The sequence below is a fragment of the Carex rostrata genome, chromosome 14, assembly GCF_964058835.1.
Source record: "Carex rostrata chromosome 14, lpCarRost1.2, whole genome shotgun sequence".
In the NCBI taxonomy this organism is placed as follows: Eukaryota; Viridiplantae; Streptophyta; class Magnoliopsida; order Poales; family Cyperaceae; genus Carex; species Carex rostrata.
In genome coordinates this window covers 281,931-291,450 of record NC_135931.1, presented here as the reverse complement: position 1 = coordinate 291,450, position 9,520 = coordinate 281,931, and positions in this window count along the sequence as shown.

The window sequence follows — 9,520 nt, the reverse complement described above, 5'->3', positions numbered from 1 at the left end:
CACTCATATCTAAGTGTTTTAATTTACACTCATATCTTTAGTTTCAAAGTTCAAATAGTCAATCTGAATTTCTTAACATGTTTTTCATATTGAAATGTCCTTAGAGACCAAATTTTACATTTTTTGAAATTTTTTTACTATTTTTCTAGAATTTTTCAAAATCAGTGTTTTTCTGAATTTAAATAAAAATTTTGATTTTGAAAAATTCTAAAAAAATAGTAAAATCTTTCCAAAAAATGTAAAATTTGGTCTCCATGTACATTTCAATACGGATAACATGTTGAGAAGTTAGTATTGACTATTTGAACTTTGAAATTAGATATATGAGCGCAAATTAAAACATCAACTTTAATTTGCAAAGCATGGTAACCTTACTCTATATATATATATAGAGAGAGAGAGAGAGAGATAGACTAATATCAAAACGTTTACACCAACCCCTCCCGTGCAACCAAGTCATTTTCCGATTTGCAAAGTCCAAACGACCGATCCGAACCGTTAGATGTTTAATCCATATTGAAATGTGCTTGGAGACCAAATTTTATATTTTTTGGAATTTTTTGCTATTTATTAAGATGGTTTGAAAATTGCTGTTTTTATTAAAATTCTGCACCACTGGAAAACAGCGATTTCAAACCATCTTAATAAATAGCAAAAAAATTCCAAAAAATGTAAAATTTGGTCTCTAAGCACATTTCAATATGGATTAAACATCTAATGGTTCGGATCGGTCGTTTGGACTTTGCAAATCGGAAAATGACTTGGTTGCACGGGAGGGGTTGGTGCAAACGTTTTGATATTAGCCTATCTATATATATATATATATATATATATATATATATATATATATGAGGTGGACTACGGTGAGTTGCGAAGTAAAACGCGTTTCTACTTCACGCCGTATTTTTATTTTGAAAGTCCAAACGACCAATCGGAACCGTTAGATATTTAATCCATATTGAAATGTACTTGGAGACCAAATTTTACATTTTTTGGAATTTTTTTACTATTTATTAAGCATTTTTGAAAATTGTTGTTTTGCTGTAAATAGTAAAAAACAGTAAAATTTTCTGGACCATCAGATCAGCGACTTTCAAAATTGCTTAATAAATAGTAAAAAAATTCCAAAAAATGTAAAAATTTGGTCTCCAAGTACATATCAATGTGGAGAACAAGATGAACGGTTCGGATCGACATTTTGAACTTAAAAATCGCAAAATATGAGCGTGAAGTAAAATAGTTACTTTACTTCGCAACTCACTATAGCCCAGCTCTATATATATATATATATGAGGAGGGATCAAGTTACAACAAACATTTTCTACATTTTGAAAGTCCAAATCGTCGATCCAAACTGTTAGATGTGATCTCTACAATAAAATGTGCTTGGAGACCAAATTTTACATTTTTTGAAATATTTTTACTATTTATTAAGATGGGTACAAAAACTAGTCAAATTCAGACCATTGAATTTTGTACCCATCTTAATAAATAGTAAAAAAATTCCAAAAAATGTAAAATTTGGTCTCCAAGCACATTTAATTGTAGAGATCACATCTAACGGTTTGGATCGACGATTTGGACTTTTAAAATGTAGAAAATGCTTGTTGTAACTTGTTGTAACTCAAAAAATGTTGTAACTTGATCCCTCCTCTGCATTTTTGAAATATTTTTACTATTTATTAAGCTGGTTTGAAAACCGTTGTTTTCAATGCTTCAGAAATTTAATAAAAACAACGGTTTTGAAACCAGCTTAATAAATAGTAAAAAAATTCCAAAAAATGTAAAATTTAATCTCCAAGTATATTTTAATATAAATTGAACATCTAACGGTTTTGATTTGTTGTTTGAACATCAAATACGCTAATATCACCTCGTAAGCACTTCGCCGAAGTGCTGCCAACAGCAAATTAGCCAGTCCACACACATATATATATATATAGAGATATAGAGTAAGGCTACGCTACTTCGTGAATTAATGGGGGTGTTTTAATTCGTGCTCATATCTCTAGTTTCAAAGTTCAAAATAACCGATCCAAACCGTTAGATGTTTAATCTATATTAAAATGTGCTTGGAGACCAAATTTTACATTTTTTGGAATTTTTTTACTATTTATTAAGATGGTTTGAAAATTGTTCTTTTTATTAAAATTCTGCACCATTAAAAAACAGTGATTTCAGACCATCTTAATAAATAGTAAAAAAATTTAAAAAAATGTAAAATTTGGTCTCCAAGCACATATTAATATAGATTAAACATCTAACGGTTTGGATCGGCTATTTGGACTTCGAAACTAGAGATATGAGCGCGAATTAAAACAACACGTTTAATTTGCGAAGTAGCATAGCCTTACTTTTTATTTATTTATATATATATATATGAATTAGGAGGGGTCCAATTACACCATTTTATGGTCACACATCTTGACACCGTATTTTTATAAATTATTTTTGTGATTTTAAAATCCAAACAGAAGATCCAAACCGTTCAAAATGATCTCCATATTAAAATGGGCTTGGAGACCAATTTTTTGAAATTTTTTTAGTATTTATTAAGATGTGTATAAAATTATTGTTTTCAGGCAATTGAAAAACATCAATTTTAAAAATTCTAAATAAATAGTAATAAATTTTAAAAAAATATAAAATTTGGCCTCCAAGCACATTTTAATAGGAAGATCATGTTGAACGGTTTGAATCTGTCTATTGAAACTTTAAAATCACAAAAAAAACTTATAAAAATATAGTATCAAGATATATCAATATAAAATGGTGCAATTACATCCTCTATGTGTATATATTGAATTCAAATCAGCTGAAATCCAAATACATGAACAGTACCTTTGAAATTCCTGGAATTTCAAATCCAACTGTTCAACTTTTTCTGTGCACGGATCTCGGAACAGCTGATTTTTCTGTGCACGCATCTCGAAATAATTCAACAGTTGGATTCAGATTCCATAAATTTTAGGGTTACTGTTTATTCATCTGGAATTTCAGCTGATTTGAATCCGTATATATTAATAGCCCTGCAACTGCAAGGTACAACCTTTCTGGGCCTTTTGCTGTAGGTAGGAGCGCTAGCTCTCTGTAGCTGTACTGGTACTGTACTGGTTTATGTACGTACCACTGTACCAGTCTTTTTTGGGTCTTTGGATTTGAAATTGGGAACAACCGAACTAGTGGAAAGTTTCTTTTTATCTTGCAAAGGTCAACTGATTTTGACTCCTTGTCTCTCGCTTTGCTTTTTCTATCTTATCGCTACCTGCCGGGGTCCATAATTTTTAATTTTATTACTATCATCCTATTCCTATCCTTTAATTTTATTGGATCTCTCTAACCAATGTTTAATTAATAAATATATCTGCTCATAACAAAAAAAAAACAAATTATATCTATACCATTGCACAACCCAAAATATTCGTCAGCACCTGACTATTTTTTAATGAAGTCAGGGAAGGACAACACATTTTTCACAATAGTCCTTCAAACAAAATAATATTTCAATATAGAAGGTAAATGGTACAAAAAATACCAAAATATGTTTCAACACAAAATTTGGTTTATTTTTACTTAAAAAATTAGACAAGGTGATCAATGATTGTTAACAGCTGGATCCCAGGATTGTTCATTAGTTAGTTAGTTAGTTAATAAGTGTTTACAGGAGTCAAAGTAAGATATCCAACTATATATATATTTAAGAATAAAGATTTCTTTCCTCCAGTTTATTTTCCCCATCCATCCCTAATCATTAATTATATGAGTAGACCACAACTTCTAGCACAAAAAAGATAAAAGAAAACGTGTATCAGTCATTAATAATGTGAGTGACTGCTAATTAACTGGATGATCACTTATATTTGAAAAACTTTACAACTGATGCACGTAAATATGTGTACTTATACACGCAAGTATTTACATCTAATATAGTAAGTATTCATATGTAAAATATTAAGTATTTCTTTAAACAATCTTTCTTATCACATACTCATTTTTTACACTTTTTTAAATATGATTTTTTTTTCTTACTTCAATGTCGCACATATTTCTGACAATCTGTGAATTTTTTTGCGAATCTAAAGTCACAGATGTTTTCTACGTAATTTTTTCTTTCAAATGAGATCCATGATGAAGTACTTTTGAGTTGTCCGCCGAGCAAGTATTCATACCTCGTAGTGCAAGTATTCATACCTCGTCATGCAAGTATTCATAACTCGTTGCGATCTCGATCCAGACTACATCACCTTCGACTTCCTATCCATCAGCTCCTACCGATCCACCGGCAACAAGGCAGGTTGTCACAGGCAATTTATGAATACTTTCCTAACGAGGTATGAATACTTGCTCGACGAAGTATCAATACTTGCACAAAGATGTATGAATACTTGCTCGATGTGGTAGAATACTTGCCCGACGAGGTATGAAACTACATGACAAGATATGAATATTTATGCGATGGATGACTCGAAAGTATGTCATCATGGATCTCATTTGAAAGAGAAAAAATTACGTAAAAGACGTTCGTGATATTAAATTCACAAATTTCATCACAGATCATCAGAAATATTGGCGAGATTGAATGGGAGAAAATGAAAATTCACCTCTAAAAACGTGTAAAAGATGGGTGTGATGTGTTAAGTTTTTTTTTAAATACTTGATATATTAGGTATGAATACTTGATCTATTATATATTAACACTTGTGTGCATATGTATCCATATTTGCGCGCGTCAGTTGTAAAATCTATCAAATATTAAGTGATCCTTCAAGTAGTTAGTTGTCCACCTAGTAAATGAGCGGCCCCTCAACTTAATAATCGATAATGACGCATTTTATTTTGTCTTTTAGTGTTGAAAGTTGTGGTTCTCCTCTTAATTAGTGGTCAATAAAAACAATTATTAACCGGAAAATAAATTGGGAGATAGTTAGTTGATCTCTATATTTAAATCACTCTCTCTAAATGGAATAATATTGTAACATAAACTTCGGGAAAGGAAATATTTTACAATTAAATTGTCATCTTTCTTGCTTCAGGAAAGTCGGCAATTCGGGATCATTTAATTGGTAAATTAATGACAAGATTGCATCATTGCCATCAACTTATATTTTAATGCTTATGCTTTAATTTAATTGTGCTTTACATGCATCCGGGTTAACACTTAACAGCGTTGAGAGCTAGGCAGGCCAGTGTTAGTTTACAAATTACAACAATGGAACTGGATCTGGTGTGTTAACGTCTACGATATGAGCATTTTCATATATATATATATATATATATATATATATATATATATATATATATATATCTTGCATTTCAACGTTCCTTGTGACCTATTATTTGTAAGAAGTAAGAAGTAGAAAAGAAGCCATAAATAAAACTAGCTCAATCTTGAAACTCTCTTGCTATCTTATTGGGAAAGAGGACAAAGCCGGGAGTTTGCACAAAAAAACATCAACAATTATGCAAAATTTGGGGAGTCGATATATAATATTTCAAGTAGAATCCAAAATTTTATTGGGTAGTAATTAAACTGGAGAGCTAGCACTGGCCACTGGACTGATAAAGAGGCGATAAGCGTGCCTGCATTTGCGTGTCCGTATGCGCTTTTTATATATATATATATTCAAATTAAATACATACAAAGTATTATTTTATTTTATTTTATTTTTATATTCACTTGGATTATATACGAACAATTTAAATCGATTTGGAAAACACTTTCATATGACCTGATCATGTTCGTTGTAAACAATAAATTAAATTCAGATATATATATATATATATATAAAAAAAAAAACATGATTCTGCTTTTAATTTCATGATGATTCTCTACATCGATCTCTTTCACATAAACAGTTGCCTTCAATAGTAAATTATTGCACGATAAGCTGTATATATAGTTGACAAGATCTAAATTATTGATCACCAGAGGAGAAAGATCGATCCCAAGACTTCAATTTCAACCCTTCATAAAACTTAATCTAATTCAATATATTATCAGCAAAAATTAAGGAATATATATATACATGCATGTTATGGGACAAGAATCCCTTGTTTTGAATTTTGATACACACACACACACACACACACATATATATATGGAGTACATGACAATAAAGATACTGTACATGTTACAAAGAAATATATTCAAATCTGATGAACCAAATAAGGTATATATATCTTGCACTATATATAATAATCATTCTTATCTTATACATGATTATAAAATTGCCTCTCCACGCATTATTATTATTATTATTATTTAAATAAAATCGTTAACAATGAAGTTGAAAAGTAGTTGACTGAAAAAAGTATGGCACTATATAAAACTATAAGTTAGGGACCAAAAAGTAATAAATAAGAAAAAGAGAGATGGTCCCTTGACTAGCTAGCTAGCTAGCCAGCTAGGGAGATATCCATATCTCAATGCAAGTCAAAGTCAACAGCACCTTGTGTGGCTTGGAGCCAACTAAGATCCCCGTCTTACGGCCTTACCAGAGAACGGGGCACGATACGGATATCAAAAGGGCTGCCTTTGCTCCCGCATAGGTGGTGTCGCGCGTGTAGATATTAGAAAACATGGAACAGTACGTCAACGGTCAATACGCATGCAGGTATAGAGCCATAGAGGCAACATGGCACGTGTCAGGAGCCAAGATCACATATTCACATGCATGCTTGCTCGAGTCGATGCATGGATCGGAGGCGCGCGGGGAGCCGATCGATTCAGCTGGAATTAATATATATTATTAACGATGTAATATTGACGACGTACAAAAGTTGTTTTCTTAATTAATTAATTTTCTATATTTTTCGACGACAAAATTAAAAAGGTGAATTGATTCCTTTAATTTACACCTCTATTAATTAATATAAGAGAAAGTGTGTGTCCCGATCGATCGATGAAGATCATGCATGAATGATGCATATATGCATGCATGGGCCCTCCACACAGGCACAGTACTAAATATATATATATATATATTTTTTGGCATTGCGTCCAATTATACATGCGACCATCTCTATATATTCGATCGATCGGGTCAATAATATCATCATGCTCATGCTACCTATTAATTGTATCTAGTTTACTGTTCTTTCGCAATCTATCCACCATTCCCCACTTTCTAATTGTTGATGTCATCAATCCACCATTGCCATCAAATGCACATGCACATGCACATGACCATGACAGGTGCATATATGGTAGTGTAATATTTATATATCAAAAGGTAAATTAATAATATATATTCCTTAACTACTAGCAAATTAATTAATTAAGTTATATATATATATATGTCATAGCTAGAGATCGAGAGCAATAATTAATGGAGAGTTGTGTACTTGTAAACAATGGAGATGAGATTGAAAGACTAGTTGCAATGCATCTAGTCGTCGCTTTTCGCTTTTCTTGTTTGCGCCATGCATCGCCATGTATTTTGTGCTAATTACTGGCCTATGTGTTTCCTCCTTTTTGATTAAAGTTACGCTTATTTGGTTCTTTTTTCTTGAATTGTAGCCAACAATGGGATAAAGAAGCGTGCTAGCTAATTAATAATCTGCGCCAGATTTATATATTGGGGAAATCCATATTGCTTTTTTAATTTTGTGCGACAAGAGCACATGTGGTGCCTCTACACAAATGGCCATGCATGCACCAATAATTAATATATGTTTGTTTACAATTCCGATCGAATTATCGTTAAATGTAATTGTAATGGTAATGATCTTAATTTGTATCTTTTAGGTAAAAGATCCAATCTTAATTTGAAAATACCATGCCCATGCACCCCCAGGACTTACCGATCAAGCAAAGTGACCATTTAGTCTGGAAATTAATTAAGTGGCGTGTAGCTAGGCCGAGTCCGAATCTGCTGTAATCCCGGAAGGAATTACAGGGCCTGAAATTTCAATATCAACCGTTCAAATATTTTTTGTACAGATCTCGAAAAACAGTAAGTTTTCATGCACAAATCTCAAGAAAGACCAACGGTTCGAATTAGAATTACAGGTCCTGTAATTCTTTGGGAATTACAGCAGATTTATTTTCAGCTAGGTCGATCTGGCGGCCCTTCTCTATTACTATACAATATATGTAAAGTGAATTGAATATTTGTATCTAGCTATACTTATACATATACATATATAAATTTACTTTTTTGATATTTTAAAGTGGCTAGACTCTAGAGGTATTATTAATTGATCCCATTGCTTTATAATTTTGCTTTCCATAAGTTCTCTATTAAAATAGTTGGCATCAAAGTTGATCTTTCAAAGTAAAGTTAAGTCAAGTCAAGTCAACAATAACAACTTCATCAAAAAAAATTGATTTGTAAAATATTTTGCCTTAGTTGTACTTATTTTTCTCACAAATTTGTTATCAAGTAATTTAGCCTCTTAATTCTTTGACCTTTTTCAGGCTCTATCGATCTCTCAATTAGTAACTTAAGACAATATAAATGACATGAAAATTAAAAATAAAAATCTATTGATATGCCACTTGTACAGAATTATGCATGTCACCCATGTGTCAAAACGAGAGACGATCGAGGTGAAATTATAACTTCAAATTAATTAACTACAAAAAAAAATCTGGTATAAAAAAGAGGTGATCTAATTAATTAATTAATTAAGAGGTAGAAATTTTTGGGCTGGATCCAAAAAAGAGGGAAAAAGCACGTGAGAAATAAAAATGGATCATGAATTAATTTAGTTCTACATTGGATACATGGAGATGTTTTAATTAAAAAGACATTAATTAGTTATGCGATTTACAAGTGGTTCATCACCGTATAATACCTAATATAATATAATTATACATAATCAAGTAATACTCTGATCCAAGCTTAACGCGGTTTTAAGAGATCAATATTAATTTGTCATAAATTAGAAAATATATTGTAATACTGCTCTGAATTTATATCTATTAAATACTGGACTGAACTTCACTTATATCTGATCAAGTTAAATTATGCCTATATATAAAAGTTAATGAAATTTATTGTACGTCTTACCAAATATTCATAAAATAAGTTATAAGCTGTCAAAATAATTTTCTTTTCTAAGAACTGCAATATATAAAGTATAAACTAATATTTCTTGATCAAGTAAGATTAATGAAAAGCATCAATTCAAGGCAGACAGAAAAGCAATGGAATGCTTTGACCCCATAAAACAAGTCAAATTTAATATACAGTTGAAGACAATATTTTAAGTTTTGCTTTGGTTACAGTTAAAGCAGCACTTGTAATTATTTCTAAAGGAAGGCTGGATCAGGAATTCAGGATGCAATGCATGGCTTTATTTTACCAAAGTTTCCAGGATAGCAACCGTACGACAGAGCAAATCCCAATTAATGGAATGGAATTATATATATATATATATATATATATATATATATATGCTCAAGTGTGAACAATTTGATTAGATTATATTATTATTATGATGTTATTTAATGATTCTCATACTTTGAGATTAACAAAAAATCTGTAATTATTTTTTTTTTTTTTTTTTGAAGATC